Genomic DNA, 20,828 nt, shown 5'->3' on the forward strand with positions numbered 1-20,828 from the left:
AGAGTAACTAATACTGTTCTAGAATCAGAATCAACTGGTCTAGATCATCAGAGTAACTAATGATGTTCTAGAATCAGAATCAACTGGTCTAGATCATCAGAGTAACTAATGCTGTTCTAGAATCAGAACCAACTGGTCTAGATCATCAGAGACACTAATGCTGTTCTAGAATCAGAATCAACTGGTGTAGAACATCAGAGACACTAATGCTGTTCTAGAATCAGAATCAACTGGTGTAGAACATCAGAGACACTATTGCTGTTCTAGGATCAGAATCAACTGGTGTAGAACATCAGAGTAACTAATGCTGTTCTAGAATCAGAACCAACTGGTCTAGATCATCAGAGTAACTAATGCTGTTCTAGAATCAGAACCAACTGGTCTAGATCATCAGAGTAACTAATGCTGTTCTAGAATCAGAACCAACTGGTCTAGATCATCAGGGTAACTAATACTGTTCTGGAATCAGAATCAACTGGTCTAGATCATCAGAGTAACTAATACTGTTCTAGAATCAGAACCAACTGGTCTAGATCATCAGAGTAACTAATGCTGTTCTAGAATCCTTAATAAATTGAAAAACAGACCAAGGTAACAGTGTAGCCATATGAAGTAATGTAGCCTAATATGTATTGAATAATCATCAAAGGGTTATCCGTACTATGGAAAATAATGAACGGCGTTGACGGTGCGTTCCACCGCTAGCGGAGTGGAACTGACCTTCCACGGAGTTGCATTATTTTTCAGTGAACGCATAGATCCCTTATCCCTTTAATGCCATGGTTATAATTTGCTTAAATATAGTTGTATTAACATGGTAAGGGGGTAGAGAGAAGGATTGGTATTAACATGGTAAGGATATAGAGAGGATTTACTTCTCAACAGTCTATTCCTGGGTGATTGCCAAGCAATATAAATGGAAAGGGCACATGATGGAGGGAGTTAGGGAGGTATTGCATGACAAATAAAAAACAGAGAGGAAAGAAAAGAAAGGGAGTAAGAAAGAATAAAGAAAGAGAAACAAGATATAAATTAGGCATTAAGAGGTGTTTGATGGTGGATTACGGTGACAACAAGTCAAAACACACTTGTGTGTACAGTATATGTGAGTATGTGTGTGTGTGCTTTCATGAGTGTGTGTGTGTGTGTGCACAGTTTTCTCTAGTGGCATTTCAGTAAAACAATAAATTAAGCAGCTTGTCCCAGTCTAGACTGAGCCTCCACCATAACATGAAATTTACAGCAGAAGTGACAGACCAAAAACTGAACCAAGAACCCCCTGGTACATTACTACAGCTAAAACTGAATCCCCTGGTATATTACTACAGCTAATACTGAACCCCCTGGTACATTACTACAGCTAATACTGAACCCCCTGGTCTATTACTACAGCTAATACTGAACCAACAGCCCTCTGTTATAATACTACAGCTAATACTGAACCCCCTGGTATATTACTACAGCTAATACTGAACCAACAGCCCTCTGTTATAATACTACAGCTAATACTGAACCCCCTGGTATATTACTACAGCTAATACTGAACCCCCTGGTATATTACTACAGCTAATACTGAACCCCCTGGTATATTACTACAGCTAAAACTGAATCCCCTGGTATATTACTACAGCTAAAACTGAATCCCCTGGTACATTACTACAGCTAATACTGAACCCCCTGGTATATTACTACAGCTAATACTGAACCCCCTGGTATATTACTACAGCTAATACTGAATCCCCTGGTACATTACTACAGCTAAAACTGAATCCCCTGGTATATTACTACAGCTAAAACTGAATCCCCTGGTACATTACTACAGCTAATACTGAACCAACAGCCCTCTGTTATAATACTACAGCTAATACTGAACCCCCTGGTATATTACTACAGCTAATACTGAACCCCCTGGTATATTACTACAGCTAATACTGAACCAACAGCCCTCTGTTATAATACTACAGCTAATACTGAACCCCCTGGTATATTACAGCATCTAATACTGAACCCCCTGTTATAATACTACAGCTAGTACTGAACCCCCTGGTCTAATACTACAGCTAGTACTGAACCCCCTGGTATATTACTACAGCTAATACTGAACCAACAGCCCTCTGTTATAATACTACAGCTAATACTGAACCCCCTGTTATAATACTACAGCTAATACTGAACCCCCTGGTATATTACAACATCTAATACTGAACCCCCTGTTATAATACTACAGCTAGTACTGAACCCCCTGGTCTAATACTACAGCTAGTACTGAACCCCCTGGTATATTACTACAGCTAGTACTGAACCCCCTGGTATATTACTACAGCTAAGGTAGCTCTGCTCCAAGAACCTAGCCTTTCCACAGGCTTAACAGTGGGCTGTTTATGTTGAGTGGTTATATGGACTGTGTATGTGTGTGATTGGGCGGGGGGTGTCAGGATTCTGGAACCATTGTTGGAAGGTTGTATACTTTCTCATGATGATATGGTTCTGTTCTGTTGAATAAACCATTATTAGTGTTAGGTGACCCGATGAATCCTCGTATGCTTGACTGATGGGATATGAATCATTTAATTTCCATCACTACCAGGCTGTTCCGTTTATTTTTTATCTCCATTTCATTTATTTTCCTTGTTTGTCATGTCAGCACCGAGACAGCTTTCCACTGGAGTCAACACCACTCTACCTGCCTGACCGGGCCGGGAGTCAAAGGTCAGAGGTCAAAGGTCGTCACACATGTCACGTGATGGGAGTGCGGTAAGTTGAGCCATGTTTTACATTCAGCATCACTCCATCAAGGGAAATATAGTATTCCTTCTAACAGATATGTTTTACATTCAGCATCACTCCATCAAGGGAAATATAGTATTCCTTCTAACAGATATGTTTTACATTCAGCATCACTCCATCAAGGGAAATATAGTATTCCTTCTAACAGATATGTTTTACATTCAGCATCACTCCATCAAGGGAAATATAGTATTCCTTCTAACAGATATGTTTTACATTCAGCATCACTCCATCAAGGGAAATATAGTATTCCTTCTAACAGATATGTTTTACATTCAGCATCACTCCATCAAGGGAAATATAGTATTCCTTCTAACAGATATGTTTTACATTCAGCATCACTCCATCAAGGGAAATATAGTATTCCTTCTAACAGATATCTACATATATTGCAGGAGGTTCTGCATCCCTGGAAATAATCAGATTTTATGGAAATATACATGTTTTGAAAACATAGCTTGTCCAAAAAAAGGGGTCTCTTGGGCACAACTTACTCACGGTATGTGGTACGTTGAGCATAGGGACAGGGGACGTTGGGCTGCCTTGAGGTAAGTGGGAGAAGGTGTCCTGTGACAGTGGGTGAAGGTGTCCTGTGACAGTGGGTGAAGGAGTCTTGTGACAGTGGGTGAATGTATCCTGTGACAGTGGGTGAAGGAGTCTTGTGACAGTGGGTGAAGGTGTCCTGTGACAGTGGGTGAAGGAGTCCTGTGACAGTGGGTGAAGGAGTCCTGTGACAGTGGGTGAAGGTGTCCTGTGACAGTGGGTGAAGGTGTCCTGTGACAGTGGGTGAAGGAGTCCTGTGACAGTGGGTGAAGATGTCTTATGAAAGTGGGTGAAGGTGTCCTGTGACAGTGGGTGAAGGAGTCCTGTGACAGTGGGTGAAGGTGTCCTGTGACAGTGGGTGAAGGTGTCCTGTGACAGTGGGTGAAGGAGTCCTGTGACAGTGGGTGAAGGTGTCTTGTGAAAGTGTGTGAAGATGTCCTGTGAAAGTGGGTGAAGGAGTCCTGTGACAGTGTGTGAAGGTGTCTTGTGACAGTGGGTGAATGAGTCCTGTGACAGTGGGTGAAGGTGTCTTGTGACAGTGGGTGAATGAGTCCTGTGACAGTGGGTGAATGTGTCCTGTGACAGTGGGTGAAGGTGTCCTGTGACAGTGGGTGAAGGAGTCCTGTGACAGTGGGTGAAGCTGTCTTGTGACAGTGGGTGAATGAGTCCTGTGACAGTGGGTGAATGTGTCCTGTGACAGTGGGTGAAGGTGTCCTGTGACAGTGGGTGAAGGAGTCCTGTGACAGTGGGTGAAGGTGTCCTGTGACAGTGGGTGAAGGTGTCCTGTGACAGTGGGTGAAGGTGTCCTGTGACAGTGGGTGAAGGTGTCCTGTGACAGTGGGTGAAAGTGTCCTGTGACAGTGGGTGAAGGAGTCCTGTGACAGTGGGTGAAGGTGTCCTGTGACAGTGGGTGAAGGTGTCCTGTGACAGTGGGTGAAGGTGTCCTGTGACAGTGGGTGAAGGTGTCCTGTGACATTGAGTGAAGGTGTCCTGTGACAGTGAGTGAAGGTGTCCTGTGACAGTGGGTGAAGGAGTCTTGTGACAGTGGGTGAAGGTGTCCTGTGACAGTGGGTGAAGATGCTAATAGGTCAAAGTTTAATTTATGGAATGGGGTTGTGGTATATTGTATACCTTAAATGTACGCCTACATTCTGATATACAGTTGAAGTCAGAAGTTTACATAAACTTAGGTTGAAGTCATAAAAACTTGTTTTTCAACCACTCCACAAATTTCTTCTTAAAAAACTATAGTTTTGTCAAGTCATGGCTTTAGAAGCTTCTGATAGGCTAATTGACATAATTTGAGTCAATTGGAGGTGTACCTGTGGATGTATTTCAAGGCCTACCTTCAAACTCAGTGCCTCTTTGCTTGACATCATGAGAAAATCAAAATAAATCAGCCAAGACCTCAGAAAATAAATTGTAGACCTCCACAAGCCTGGTTCATCCTTGGGAGCAATTTCCAAATGCCTGAAGGTACCATGTTCATCTGTACAAACAATAGTACGCAAGTATAAACACCATGGGACCACACAGCCATCATCCGCTCAGGAAGGAAACGCGTTCTGTCTCCTAGAGATGAACGTACTTTGGTTCGAAAAGTGCAAATCAATCACAGAACAACAGCAAAGGACCTTGTGAAGATGCTGGAGGAAACAGGTACAAAAGTATCTATATCCACAGTAAAACAAGTCCTATATCGACATAACCAGTAAGGCCGCTCAGCAAGGAAGAAGCCACTGCTCCAAAACCGCAATAAAAAAGCCAGACTATGGTTTGCAACTGCACATGGGGACAAAGATCGTACTTTTTGGAGAAATGTCCTCTGGTTTGAGTAAACAAAAATAGAACTGTTTGGTCATAATGACCATCGTTATGTTTGGAGGAAAAAGGGGGAGGCTTGCAAGCCGAAGAACACCATCCCAAACGTGATGCACGGTGGTGGCAGAATCATGTTGTGGGGGTGCTTTGGTGTAGGAGGGACTGGTTTACTTCACAAAATAGATGGCATCATGAGGACAGAAAATGATGTGGATATTTTGAAGCAACATCTCAAGACATCAGCCAGGTAGTTAAAGCTTGGTCGCAAATGGGTCTTCCAAATGGACAATGACCCCAAGCATACTTCCAAAGTTGTGGCAAAATGGCTTAAGGACAACAAAGTCAAGATATTGGAGTGGCCATCACAAAGCCCTGACCTCAATCCTATAGAACATTTGTGGGCAGGACTAAAAAAGCATGTGCAAGCAAGGAGGCCTACAAACCTGACTCATTTACACCAGCTCTGTCTGGGCCAAAATTCACCCAACTTATTGTGGGAAGCTTGTGGAAGGCTACTCGAAATGTTTGACCCAAGTTAAACAATTTAAAGGCAATGCTACCAAATACTAAATGAGTGTATGTAAACTTCTGAATGTGATGAAAGAAATAAAATCTGAAATAAATAATTCTCTCTGCTATTATTCTGACATTTCACATTCTTAAAATAAAGTGGTGATCCTAACTGACCTAAGACAGGGAATTTTTACTAGGATTAAATGTCAGGAATTGTGAAAAACTGAGTTTAAATGTATTTGGCTAAGGTGTATGTAAACTTCTGACTTTAACTGTAGATCTCTGTGTTCAATACCACTGACCCTTCCATTTTTTGACCAGTTGTCTGTGACTGAGACATTGCTTCAATGTGCCAATTCGTGGTCAAGTTCTCTGCATTTGAGGCTACTAAGCCCAGGAAACTTGTCTGTGAGATATTTTTTACTTGCTCAGACTCCATGTCATTAGATAAGACCTTGTGTTCCTCTGCTACTTTTTCATAGCCTCTCTTTATATAGCTTAGACTCCATGTCATTAGATAAGACCTTGTGTGTCTCTGCTACTCTTTCATAACCTGTCTTTATATAGCTCAGACTCCATGTCATTAGATAAGACCTTGTGTTCCTCTGCTACTCTTTCATAGCCTCTCTTTATATAGCTCAGACTCCATGTCATTAGATAAGACCTTGTGTGTCTCTGCTACTCTTTCATAGCCTCTCTTTATATAGCTCAGACTCCATGTCATTAGATAAGACCTTGTGTGTCTCTGCTACTCTTTCATAGCCTCTCTTTATATAGCTCAGACTCCATGTCATTAGATAAGACCTTGTGTGTCTCTGCTACTCTTTCATAACCTGTCTTTATATAGCTCAGACTCCATGTCATTAGATAAGACCTTGTGTGTCTCTGCTACTCTTTCATAGCCTCTCTTTATATAGCTCAGACTCCATGTCATTAGATAAGACCTTGTGTGTCTCCGCCACACTGTCATAACCTGTCTTTCACACGGTACATATACATTTAAATTTTTTGTCAAAGTGCCTCTTCAGTGTCATTCAGTCTATCTCTTTCTGCTGCTAAAATGGATTTCTTCCCTTCTCTCACTTCCTTGGCAACAGAAACAACAGCAACAGCAACAGCAACAGTAACTTCCTTAACAGCAGAACCCTGAACAGCTTCTACCCCGAAGACATAAGACTGCTAAATAGTTAGTTAAATAGTTAACCAAATAGCTACCCGGACCATCTGCATTGACCCTTTTTGACTCATCACATACGCTGCAGCTACTGTTTAATATCGTCACTTTATTCCTAATGATATGTACATACAGTATCTACCTCAATTACCCAGTACCCCTGCACATTGACTCGGTACTGGTACCCCGTGTATACACCGTGTATATAGCCACGTTATCGTTACTCATTGTGTATTTATTACATTTTACATTTACATTTAAGTCATTTAGCAGACGCTCTTATCCAGAGCGACTTACAAATTGGGTTACCACTGTGTCTACGTGGTTTCTTTATTTATTGTGTATTCATTGTGTATTCATTGTGTATTTATTGTGTATTTATTGTGTATTTATTGTGTATTCATTGTGTATTCATTGTGTATTTATTGTGTATTTATTGTGTATTCATTGTGTATTTATTGTGCATTTATTGTGTATTCATTGTGTATTTATTGTGTATTTATTGTGTATTCATTGTGTATTCATTGTGCATTTATTGTGTATTTATTGTGCATTTATTGTGTATTCATTGTGTATTTATTGTGCATTTATTGTGTATTCATTGTGTATTTATTGTGCATTTATTGTGTATTTATTGTGTATTCATTGTGTTTTCATTGTTACTTGTATTATTACATGTTTTACTTTTCTATTATTTCTCTATTTTCTGTCTCTTTGCGTTGTTGGGAACGGCCCGTGGGTAAACATTTCACTGTTAGTCTACACCTGTTGTTTACGAAGCCTGTGACAAATAACATTTGATTTGATTGAATTTGATATGGCAGCTCTCTCAAGGACCTCAAGGGGGGCTAGACCCCTGCTTGTTTTATTTGTGTAAACATGGGACATGATGAAAGAGGAAGGAGACCTAGTCAGCTGTACAACTGAATGTATTCAACTGAAATGTGTCCTCCGCATGTAACCCAACCCCTCTGAAGTCTGCTCTGTAACGACAGAAATGCCTCGAGTTAATACGCATGACACATTGCAAAACTGTAATGTAATATTATGTTTATAACTGACCAATTGTAGTCATCATTTTTATGGCTCATCTTACCCCATGGGCATTGGCTCAACTTATCCCATGGCCATTGGCTCAACTTACCCCATGGCCATTGGCTAAACTTATCCCATGGCCATTGGCTCAACTTATCCCATGGCCATTGACTCAACTTACCCCATGGCCATTGGCTCAACTTATCCCATGGCCATTGGCTCAACTTATCCCATGGCCATTGACTCAACTTACCCCATGGCCATTGGCTCAACTTACCCCATGGCCATTGGCTCAACTTATCCCATGGCCATTGGCTCAACTTATCCCATGGCCATTGGCTCAACTTATCCCATGGCCATTGGCTCAACTTATCCCATGGCCATTGGCTCAACTTATCCCATGGCCATTGGCTCAACTTATCCCATGGCCATTGGCTCAACTTATCCCATGGCCATTGGCTCAACTTATCCCATGGCCATTGACTCAACTTACCCCATGGCCATTGGCTCAACTTACCCCATGGCCATTGGCTCAACTTATCCCATGGCCATTGGCTCAACTTATCCCATGGCCATTGGCTCAACTTATCCCATGGCCATTGGCTCAACTTATCCCATGGCCATTGGCTCAACTTATCCCATGGCCATTGGCTCAACTTATCCCATGGCCATTGGCTCAACTTATCCCATGGCCATTGGCTCAACTTATCCCATGGCCATTCTCTCAACTTATCCCATCGCCATTGGCTCAACTTATCCCATCGCCATTGGCTCAACTTATCCCATGGCCATTGGCTCAACTTACCTCATGCCAAACATTTTGACTATATTAGCCCAGACAGATACAAGGATGCACTTTCATGCTAGGTTTAGGACCTCATATTGAAACTTATAGACACCTCAACTGATGTATAAAACAGTATTAAAATAATCTACATTGGTTTAGATACACGCATAATAAATTCATAACATAATACATTCATTTGACTTGGTGAAAATCAGTTTGTTGGACCTAACTTGCTTACCACTGTGTCTACGTGGTTTCTTCCTTCACAGACTTCATGAAATTATGACCTCTTCCTAAATATTTGGTCGCATGGTGAATTTTGTGTATGGTTTCCTAGAAACAAGGAGTGGCTCAATTGACCTAATCCCACTCTCCCCTAGTGGTGTTTCGGGCAAAACAATAGATAGTGTCAGAAAAGGTTTTTCATAGATCCGTTCAGGAAAAGACATTTAGGCTTTCAAACAATGACCGTAGTCTATAGTAGTGTAGTCATTTCTAGTCTTCTTCTATCGCTGTCTGGTAGCTGTGGACTCTGTCTCTCCCCTCTCCCCCCCTCTCTCTCTCCCTCTCTCTCTCTTTCCCTCTGTATTTCTCACTTCCTCGCTTTCTCTATCTCACCCCATTTCTGTCACGAGGGACCCACCGTCTCTGTCTGTTGTCTGGTGAAGTTTATGAGCTGTCTCCTTGTTTTCTCTCTCTCTCTCCCCCCTCTTTTTCCCTCCGTCCTCTCCCCTCACCCCCCCCCCCCGTCTCTCTCTCTCTCCCTCCTCTTTTCCCCTCCTATCCCCTTCTGCCCCTCAACCCCCCCTCTCTCTCTCTCCCTCTCTCTATCCCCTGTCCCTCTCAACCCCCCCCCTCTCTCTCTCTCCCTCTCTTTCTCCCCCTGTCCCCCTCAACCCCCCCCTCTCTCTCTCTCCCTCTCTTTCTCCCCCTGTCCCCCTCAACCCCCCCCTCTCTCTCTCTCCCCCTGCCCCCCCCCCCCCCCTCTCTGAGGGGTTCCAGTCCATGGCAGGAAGCAACACAATACAAAACACATGACAAACCCACCCTTAACGACATACACAGGAAGACAGAGGCAATGAATGGTAAAGAAACCACAACATACACACACAGAAACAGGCAGGCATGAACACACACACACACACGGCTATTTGTGTACTTGTATGAGTGCATATGTACAGTATACGCCTGTGAGGAAACTGTAGTGACGCTTCATCATCTCCACAGAAATGAAAAAGCCAGAACAGTCATGCCTCAGGTTAGCACTGTGACTTTCTATAAACATGCTCAACGTGCACGTACAGGTATGGCATGTCATTCTTTACCTCTTTCCCTACTTCAATATAACCAATCCAGTCCTGCTTACGAGAGAGAGAGAGAGAGAGAGAGAGAGAGAGAGAGAGAGAGAGAGAGAGAGAGAGAGAGAGAGAGAGAGAGAGAGAGAGAGAGAGAGAGAGAGAGAGAGAGAGAGAGAGAGAGAGAGAGAGAGAGAGAGAGGAGAGAGAGAGAGAGAGAGAGAGAGAGAGAGAGAGAGAGAGAGAGAGAGAGAGAGAGAGAGAAATATATATAAAATGCAAGAAAGAAAGAAACAAATAACTGAAACAAAGAAAGAAAGAAGTGGACCTCTGTTTGGATGTATCTGATGTTTTCTCTGACCTGAGCCAACTCAAGCAAACACAACTGCCAGTGAGATAAAGACGTGGGCACTTTCCTTTCTTCTCTCTCAGGACAACCTGAGAGCTTATGGCTCTAGAAATCAATTTTAAAAAACCTGACTACTACAGTTTTTATGCCCAGACAAACAGAGGACGTGTATACAGGTGGACTAGTGGTTAGAGCGTAGGGGCGGCGGGTAGCCTAGTGGTTAGAGCGTAGGGGCGGCGGGTAGCCTAGTGGTTAGAGTGTAGGGTTGACAGGTAGCCTAGTGGTTAGAGTGTAGAGCACGGCAGGTAGCCTAGTGGTTAGAGCGTAGGGGCGGCGGGTAGCCTAGTGGTTAGAGCGTAGGTGCGGCGGGTAGCCTAGTGGTTAGAGCGTAGGGGCGACAGGAAGACTAGTGGTTAGAGCGTAGGGGCGACAGGAAGACTAGTGGTTAGAGCGTAGGGGCGGCAGGTAGCCTAGTGGTTAGAGCGTAGGGGCGGCGGGTAGCCTAGTGGTTAGAGCGTAGGGGCGACAGGTAGCCTAGTGGTTAGAGCGTAGGGGCGGCGGGTAGCCTAGTGGTTAGAGCGTAGGGGCGACAGGAAGACTAGTGGTTAGAGTGTAGGGGCGGCAGGTAGCCTAGTGGTTAGAGTGTAGGGGTGGCCGGTAGCCTAGTGGTTAGAGCGTAGGGGCGACAGGAAGACTAGTGGTTAGAGCGTAGGGGCGGCAGGTAGCCTAGTGGTTAGAGCGTAGGGGCGGCGGGTAGCCTAGTGGTTAGAGCGTAGGGGCGACAGGTAGCCTAGTGGTTAGAGCGTAGGGGCGGCGGGTAGCCTAGTGGTTAGAGCGTAGGGGCGGCAGGTAGCCTAGTGGTTAGAGCGTAGGGGCGGCGGGTAGCCTAGTGGTTAGAGCGTAGGGGCGACAGGTAGCCTAGTGGTTAGAGCGTAGGGGCGGCGGGTAGCCTAGTGGTTAGAGCGTAGGGGCGACAGGAAGACTAGTGGTTAGAGTGTAGGGGCGGCAGGTAGCCTAGTGGTTAGAGTGTAGGGGTGGCCGGTAGCCTAGTGGTTAGAGCGTAGGGGCGACAGGAAGACTAGTGGTTAGAGCGTAGGGGCGGCAGGTAGCCTAGTGGTTAGAGCGTAGGGGCGGCGGGTAGCCTAGTGGTTAGAGCGTAGGGGCGACAGATAGCCTAGTGGTTAGAGCGTAGGGGCGGCGGGTAGCCTAGTGGTTAGAGCGTAGGGGCGACAGGAAGACTAGTGGTTAGAGTGTAGGGGCGGCAGGTAGCCTAGTGGTTAGAGCGTAGGGGCGGCAGGTAGCCTAGTGGTTAGAGCGTAGGGGCGGCGGGTAGCCTAGTGGTTAGAGCGTAGGGGCGACAGGTAGCCTAGTGGTTAGAGCGTAGGGGCGGCAGGTAGCCTAGTGGTTAGAGCGTAGGGGCGACAGGAAGACTAGTGGTTAGAGTGTAGGGGCGGCAGGTAGCCTAGTGGTTAGAGTGTAGGGGTGGCCGGTAGCCTAGTGGTTAGAGCGTAGGGGCGACAGGAAGACTAGTGGTTAGAGCGTAGGGGCGGCAGGTAGCCTAGTGGTTAGAGTGTAGGGGCGGCAGGTAGCCTAGTGGTTAGAGCGTAGGGGCGACAGGTAGCCTAGTGGTTATAGTGTAGGGGCGACAGGTAGCCTAGTGGTTAGAGTGTAGGAGCGGCAGGTAGCCTAGCGGTTAGAGTGTAGGAGCGACAGGTACCCTAGTGGTTAGAGCATAGGGCCAGTAACCGAAAGGTTGCTGGATCGAATCCCCGAGCTGACAAGGTAACCATCTGTCATTCTGCCCCTGAGCAAGGCAGTTACCCCACTGTTCCCTGGGCGCTGTGAATGTAGATTAAGGCAGCCCCCCGCACCTCTCTGATTCAGAGGGGTTGGATTAAATGAGGAAGATGCATTCAGTTGTACAACTGCCTAGGTACCCCCCCTTCTTTCCTTTATGAGGAGAGAAAAGAGAGCTGCATTAAAGGTGTGGTTATTTTAGGGATCTGTTCAGGTGGCCTGATTCCTCTCTCCAACCATCAGAAATGTCAGTGGCAGCCTCTGTGTCTCCGCCTCAGTGAGGTTTGGGCATGTGCGTGTGTGCTCACTTTGTGTAACTGTAGGAAAACAAACTCTGTCTGTAACTGTAGACTAACTATAGACTAACTGTAGACTAACTATAGACTAACTGTAGACTAACTGTAGACTAACTCTAACTGTTGACTAACTATAACTGTAGTCTAACTGTAGACTAACTGTAACTATAGACTAACTATAACTGTAGACTAACTGTAGACTAACTGTAGACTAACTGTAGACTAACTGTTAATGTAGACTAACTATAGACTAACTGTAGACTAACAGTAACTGTAGACTAACTGTAGACTAACTATAGACTAACTGTAGACTAACTGTTAATGTAGACTAACTATAGACTAACTGTAAACTAACTGTAGACTAACAGTAACTGTAGACTAACAGTAACTGTAGACTAACAGTAACTGTAGACTAACTGTAGACTAACAGTAACTGTAGACTAACTGTAGACTAACTGTAAACTAACTGTAGACTAACTGTTGACTAACTATAGACTAACTATAGACCAACTATAGACTAACTGTAGTGTCATTTACTGTAGTGTCACAAACTCTGTAACTGTAGACTAAATATAGACTAACTGTAAACTGACTGTAGACTTACTGTAGACTAACTGTAACTGTAGACCAACTATAGACTAACTGTAAACTAACTGTAGACTAACTGTAACTGTAGACTAACTGTAGACTAACTGTAGACTAACTGTAACTGTAGACCAACTATAGACTAACTGTAAACTAACTGTAGACTTACTGTAGACTAACTGTAACTGTAGACCAACTATAGACTAACTGTAAACTAACTGTAGACTAACTGTAGACTAACTGTAGACTAACTGTAGACTAACTGTAACTGTAGACTTACTGTAGACTAACTGTAACTGTAGACCAACTATAGACTAACTGTAACTGTAGATTAACTATAGACTAACTGTAAACTAACTGTAGACTAACTGTAGACTAACTGTAGACTAACTATAGACTAACTATAGACTAACTGTAGACTAACTATAGACTATCTGTAACTGTAGACTAACTGTAGACTAACTGTAACTGTAAACTAACTGTAGACTAACTGAAGACTAATTGTAACTGTAGACTAACTGTAGACTAACTCTAACTGTAGACTAACTGTAACTGTAGACTATCTGTAACTAACTGTAACTAATATAGATTTTCTCTACTGTCTCCTCTATTCTCTATATTCTCTCCTCTATTCTCTATATTCTCTCCTCTATTCTCTCCTATATTCTCTCCTCTACTCTCTCCTCTATTCTCTATATTCTCTCCTCTATTCTCTCCTCTATTCTCTATATTCTCTCCTCTATTCTCTATATTCTCTCCTCTATTCTCTCCTATATTCTCTCCTCTATTCTCTATATTCTCTCCTCTATTCTCTATATTCTCTCCTCTATTCTCTATATTCTCTCCTTTATTCTCTCCTATATTCTCTCCTCTATTCTCTCCTCTTTTCTCTCCTCTATTCTCTCCTCTATTCTCTCCTCTATTCTCTATATTCTCTCCTCTATTCTCTATATTCTCTCCTCTATTCTCTCCTCTATTCTCTCTATTCTCTCCTCTATTCTCTCTATTCTCTCCTCTATTCTCTCCTTTATTCTCTCCTATATTCTTTCCTCTATTCTATATATTCTCTCCTCTATTCTCTATATTCTCTCCTCTATTCTCTCCTCTATTCTCTATATTCTCTCCTCTATTCTCTCCTCTATTCTCTCCTCTATTCTCTCCTCTATTCTCTCCTCTATTCTCTCCTCTATTCTCTATATTCTCTCCTCTATTCTCTCCTCTATTCTCTATGTTCTCTCCTCTATTCTCTCCTCTATTCTCTCCTCTATTCTCTCCTATATTCTCTCCTCTACTCTCTCCTCTATTCTCTCCTCTATTCTTCTTCTTCTATTCTTCTCTCTATCTTCTTCTATTCTTCTCCTCTATTCTCTCCTCTCTTCTTCTATCTCTTCTCTATTCTCTCCTTCTACTCTTCTTCTATCTCTCCTCTATCTTCTTCTACTCTCTCCTTCTATTCTCTCCTCTATTCTTCTTATTCTCTCCTTCTATTCTTCTTCTTCTATTCTTCTATATTCTTCTTCTATATTCTCTCCTATATTCTCTCCTATATTCTCTCCTCTACTCTCTCCTATATTCTCTCCTTATTCTCTCCTCTATCTCTCCTCTATTCTCTCCTCTATTCTCTCCTCTATTCTCTCCTTCTGTTCTTCTCCTCTATTCTTCTATCTTCTCTCCTCTATTATCTCTATCTTCTTCTATATTCTCTCCTCTATTCTCTCCTATCTTCTCTCCTATCTTCTCTCCTCTACTCTCTTCTTCTATTCTCTCTTCTATTCTCTCCTATCTTCTCTCCTTTACTCTCTCTCTATTCTCTCCTTCTATTCTTCTCTCTATTCTCTATTCTTCTTCTTCTACTCTCTCCTATATTCTCTCCTATATTCTCTCCTATATTCTCTCCTCTATTCTCTCCTCTATTCTCTCCTTCTATTCTCTCCTCTATTCTCTATATTCTCTCCTCTATTCTCTCCTATATTCTCTCCTCTATTCTCTATATTCTCTCCTCTACTCTCTCCTCTATTCTCTAAATTCTCTCCTCTATTCTCTATATTCTCTCCTATCTTCTCTCCTCTATTCTCTTCTTCTCTCTATACTTCTTCTCCTCTATTCTTCTTCTATTCTTCCTTCTTCTATCCTTCTTCTCTATCTTCTTCTATCTTCTTCTTCTATTCTCTCTTCTATTCTTCTTCTATTCTCTCCTCTATTCTCTCCTATATTCTTCCTCTATTCTTCTTCTATTCTTCTTCTTCTATCTTCTTCTTCTATTCTCTTATTCTCTCCTATCTTCTCTCCTCTATTCTTCTATCTTCTTCTCTATTCTCTTCTTCTTCCTCTATTCTCTTCTTCTCTCCTATATTATTCCTCTACTCTCTATATTCTCTCCTCTATTCTCTCCTCTATTCTCTCCTCTACTCTCTATATTCTCTCCTGTATTCTCTCCTCTACTCTCTATATTCTCTCCTCTATTCTCTATATTCTCTCCTCTATTCTCTATATTCTCTCCTATATTCTCTCCTCTACTCTCTATATTCTCTCCTCTATTCTCTATATTCTCTCCTCTATTCTCTATATTCTCTCCTCTATTCTCTCCTCTACTCTCTATATTCTCTCCTCTATTCTCTCCTCTATTCTCTCCTCTACTCTCTATATTCTCTCCTCTATTCTCTCCTCTATTCTCTCCTCTACTCTCTCCTCTATTCTGTCCTCTATTCTGTCCTCTTCTCTATATTCTCTCCTCTATTCTCTCCTCTACTCTCTATATTCTCTCCTCTATTCTCTCCTCTATTCTCTCCTCTACTCTCTATATTCTCTCCTCTATTCTCTCCTCTACTCTCTCCGCTATTCTCTCCTCTACTCTCTCCTCTATTCTCTATATTCTCTCTATATTCTCTCCTCTATTCTCTATATTCTCTCCTCTATTCTCTATATTCTCTCCTCTATTCTCTATATTCTCTCCTCTATTCTCTCCTCTACTCTCTCCTCTATTCTCTCCTCTACTCTCTCCTCTATTCTCTATATTCTCTCCTATATTCTCTCCTCTATTCTCTATATTCTCTCCTCTATTCTCTATATTCTCTCCTCTATTCTCTATATTCTCTCCTCTATTCTCTATATTCTCTCCTATATTCTCTATATTCTCTCCTCTATTCTCTATATTCTCTCCTCTATTCTCTATATTCTCTCCTCTGTTCTCTATATTCTCTCCTCTATTCTCTCCTCTACTCTCTCCTCTATTCTCTCCTCTACTCTCTCCTCTATTCTCTATATTCTCTCCTATATTCTCTCCTCTATTATCTCCTCTATTCTCTCCTCTATTCTCTCCTCTATTCTCTCCTCTATTCTCTATATTCTCTCCTCTATTCTCTCCTCTATTCTCTATATTCTCTCCTCTATTCTCTCCTCTATTCTCTAGATTCTCTCCTCTATTCTCTATATTCTCTCCTCTATTCTCTATATTCTCTCCTCTATTCTCTATATTCTCTCCTCTATTCTCTATATTCTCTCCTCTATTCTATATATTCTCTCCTCTATTCTCTATATTCTCTCCTCTATTCTCTCCTCTATTCTCTATATTCTCTCCTCTATTCTCTATATTCTCTCCTATATTGTCTCCTCTATTCTCTCCTCTATTCTCTATATTCTCTCCTCTATTCTCTCCTCTATTCTCTATATTCTCTCCTCTATTCTCTCCTCTATTCTCTATATTCTCTCCTCTATTCTCTCCTCTATTCTCTATATTCTCTCCTCTATTCTCTCCTCTATTCTCTATATTCTCTCCTCTATTCTCTATATTCTCTCCTCTATTCTCTATATTCTCTCCTCTATTCTCTCTATTCTCTCCTCTATTCTCTATATTCTCTCCTATATTCTCTCCTCTACTCTCTATATTCTCTCCTCTACTCTCTATATTCTCTCCTCTACTCTCTATATTCTCTCCTCTACTCTCTATATTCTCTCCTCTATTCTCTATATTCTCTCCTCTATTCTCTATATTCTCTCCTCTATTCTCTATATTCTCTCCTCTACTCTCTATATTCTCTCCTCTATTCTCTATATTCTCTCCTCTATTCTCTCTACATTCTCTCCTCTATTCTCTCCTCTACTGCCCCAGACTATTGTACAGATAGTTCACTCCACAGAGCTATAGACTATAGTTAGACAACAGGCATGAAACATGGACACATCTCAGCATTTGTTTAGGTCTGAAAACATTAGCTAAACCTTTACATTTTGAGTGAACTATCACTTTACCATGCTATGTTTTTCAAAAGAGCCAGGCTGTTTCCAGCTAGGCTGTTATGTTAAGCGGGCGTAGACTGTGTCCCTACATAATGCACTAGGCACTCTGGTCAACAGTACTACACTATATAAGGAACAGGGTGCTATTTGGGACGGAGTCATAGTGTTTCTGTTTGATGAGGTCCAGCCATGTAACCTGGATTAGAGCGCTATGTCATGCAGATGAAGACTGATAACAGAATACTGAGCCTGAAATACCAACCTGATAGCTTCCAGATGTCACCGACTCTGTTAGTTACTCTTACTGAACCCAGACCTGTTGATCTGAGTACGAACAGTAGACTATCATTTCTTCATCTGTCGACAGGCTGTCATTCTGAAAGTAATGCAAACAATATTTAAGTAGACACTAGCACATATAGACTGGGTTATTGGACTGGGCTATTAGACTGGGCTATTAGACTGGGTTATTAGACTGGGTTATTAGACTGGGTTATTAGACTGGACTATTAGACTGGGCTATTAGACTGGGCTATTAGACTGGGCTATTAGACTGGGTTATTAGACTGGGCTATTAGACTGGGCTATTAGACTGGGCTATTAGACTGGGCTATTAGACTGGGCTATTAGACTGGGCTATTAGACTGGGCTATTAGACTGGGCTATTAGACTGGGCTATTAGACTGGGCTATTAGACTGGGCAATTAGACTGGGCTATTAGACTGGGCTATTAGACTGGGCAATTAGACTGGGCTATTAGACTGGGTTATTAGACTGGGCTATTAGACTGGGCTATTAGACTGGGCTATTAGACTGGGCTATTAGACTGGGTTATTAGACTGGACTATTAGACTGGGCAATTAGACTGGACTATTAGACTGGGCAATTAGACTGGGCAATTAGACTGGGCTATTAGACTGGGCTATTAGACTGGGCAATTAGACTGGGCTATTAGACTGGGTTATTAGACTGGGCTATTAGACTGGGCTATTAGACTGGGTTATTAGACTGGGCTATTAGACTGGGTTATTAGACTGGGTTATTAGACTGGGCTATTAGACTGGGTTATTAGACTGGGCTATTAGACTGGGCTATTAGACTGGGCTATTAGACTGGGCTATTAGACTGGGCTATTAGACTGGGCTATTAGACTGGGCTATTAGACTGGGCTATTAGACTGGGCTATTAGACTGGGCTATTAGACTGGGCTATTAGACTGGGTTATTAGACTGGACTATTAGACTGGGCAATTAGACTGGGCAATTAGACTGGGCAATTAGACTGGGCTATTAGACTGGGCAATTAGACTGGGCTATTAGACTGGGTTATTAGACTGGGCTATTAGACTGGGCTATTAGACTGGGTTATTAGACTGGGCTATTAGACTGGGTTATTAGACTGGGTTATTAGACTGGGCTATTAGACTGGGTTATTAGACTGGGTTATTAGACTGGGTTATTAGACTGGGCTATTAGACTGGGCTATTAGACTGGGCTATTAGACTGGGCTATTAGACTGGGCTATTAGACTGGGTTATTAGACTGGGCTATTAGACTGGGCTATTAGACCGGGTTATTAGACCGGGCTATTAGACCGGGTTATTAGACTGGGTTATTAGACTGGGCTATTAGACTGGGCTATTAGACTGGGTTATTAGACTGGGCTATTAGACTGGGTTATTAGACTGGGCTATTAGACTGGGCTATTAGACTGGGTTATTAGACTGGGCTATTAGACTGGGCTATTAGACTGTTATATCATACTGGGCTATTAGACTGGGCTATTAGGCTGGGTTATTAGACTGGGTTATTAGACTGTTATATTAGACTGTTATATTAGACTGTTATATTAGACTGGGCTATTAGAATACTTACAGTTATTCCCCCTGATGTCTTCCTCTTTCTAAAACTATTCTGTTTGTTTGTGTTGCAACACTAAGAACACAATATTTTCCAGACACTGCAACTACTTCCGGTCACACTCAAAGGCCATAAGATCTTACTTCTGCACCACAGTCATATCAGTAATGCTAACAAGACTGTGATATATATATATGTGTGTGTGTGGTGTGTGGTGTGTGGTGTGTGGTGTGTGGTGTGTGTGTGTGTGTGTGTGTGTGTGTGTGTGTGTGTGTGTGTGTGTGTGTGTGTGTGTGTGTGTGTGTCCATATCAGCAGTAGTACACTACCAGAACAGTGCAATAGTGATTTGGCTGGTGTCATCCCTGAGCTCTAGGCTCTACCTGCTATTCACCATCCAATCAGATTCCATCACAGACAGAGGAAACGCTGTCCTCATCACTCTAAATGCCACCAGATTCCATCACAGACAGAGGAAGTGCTGTCCTCATCACTCTAAATGCCACCAGATTCCATCACAGACAGAGGACACGCTGTCCTCATCACTCTAAATGCCACCAGATTCCATCACAGACAGAGGACACGCTGTCCTCATCACTCTAAATGCCACCAGATTCCATCACAGACAGAGGAAGTGCTGTCCTCATCACTCTAAATGCCACCAGATTCCATCACAGACAGAGGACACGCTGTCCTCATCACTCTAAATGCCACCAGATTCCATCACAGACAGAGGAAGTGCTGTCCTCATCACTCTAAATGCCACCAGATTCCATCACAGACAGAGGAAACACTGTCCTCATCACTCTAAATGCCACCAGATTCCATCACAGACAGAGGAAACACTGTCCTCATCACTCTAAATGCCACCAGATTCCATCACAGACAGAGGAAACGCTGTCCTCATCACTCTAAATGCCACCAGATTCCATCACAGACAGAGGAAGTGCTGTCCTCATCACTCTAAATGCCACCAGATTCCATCACAGACAGAGGAAACACTGTCCTCATCACTCTAAATGCCACCAGATTCCATCACAGACAGAGGAAACGCTGTCCTCATCACTCTAAATGCCACCAGATTCCATCACAGACAGAGGAAACACTGGCCTGATCACTCTAAATGCCACCAGATTCCATCACAGACAGAGGAAGTGCTGTCCTCATCACTCTAAATGCCACCAGATTCCATCACAGACAGAGGAAACGCTGTCCTCATCACTCTAAATGCCACCAGATTCCATCACAGACAGAGGAAACACTGTCCTCATCACTCTAAATGCCACCAGATTCCATCACAGACAGAGGAAACACTGTCCTCATCACTCTAAATGCCACCAGATTCCATCACAGACAGAGGAAACGCTGTCCTCATCACTCTAAATGCCACCAGATTCCATCACAGACAGAGGAAGTGCTGTCCTCATCACTCTAAATGCCACCAGATTCCATCACAGACAGAGGAAGTGCTGTCCTCATCACTCTAAATGCCACCAGATTCCATCACAGACAGAGGACACGCTGTCCTCATCACTCTAAATGCCACCAGATTCCATCACAGACAGAGGAAGTGCTGTCCTCATCACTCTAAATGCCACCAGATTCCATCACAGACAGAGGACACGCTGTCCTCATCACTCTAAATGCCACCAGATTCCATCACAGACAGAGGAAGTGCTGTCCTCATCACTCTAAATGCCACCAGATTCCATCACAGACAGAGGACACGCTGTCCTCATCACTCTAAATGCC

General features: G+C 42.9%; 1 protein-coding gene and 1 long non-coding RNA gene across 4 annotated transcripts in view; one reads left to right on the top strand and one right to left on the bottom strand.

Moving 5' to 3' along the window:
• LOC129835512 (uncharacterized) overlaps positions 1-9,310 on the top strand; it is a 55,817-nt gene extending 46,507 nt beyond the window's left edge. Inside the window, exons 2-3 of the long non-coding RNA XR_008756426.1 lie at positions 2,645-2,754; positions 6,762-9,310. This is a non-coding gene — a long non-coding RNA (uncharacterized LOC129835512). The remainder of the gene's footprint in view (positions 1-2,644; positions 2,755-6,761) is intronic.
• Positions 1-20,828, bottom strand: part of LOC129835509 (rho GTPase-activating protein 6-like) — a 129,810-nt gene that overhangs the window by 56,558 nt on the left and 52,424 nt on the right. Inside the window, exon 2 of one of the 3 annotated variants that reach the window (XM_055901167.1) lies at positions 17,481-17,594. The exons of the other annotated variants lie outside the window; for them this stretch is intronic. The gene's annotated coding sequence lies outside the window, so the exon portion shown is untranslated. The remainder of the gene's footprint in view (positions 1-17,480; positions 17,595-20,828) is intronic. 3 annotated transcript variants of the gene reach the window in all.

This window comes from Salvelinus fontinalis, chromosome 36 (genome assembly GCF_029448725.1).
Source record: "Salvelinus fontinalis isolate EN_2023a chromosome 36, ASM2944872v1, whole genome shotgun sequence".
NCBI classification, from domain to species: Eukaryota; Metazoa; Chordata; class Actinopteri; order Salmoniformes; family Salmonidae; genus Salvelinus; species Salvelinus fontinalis.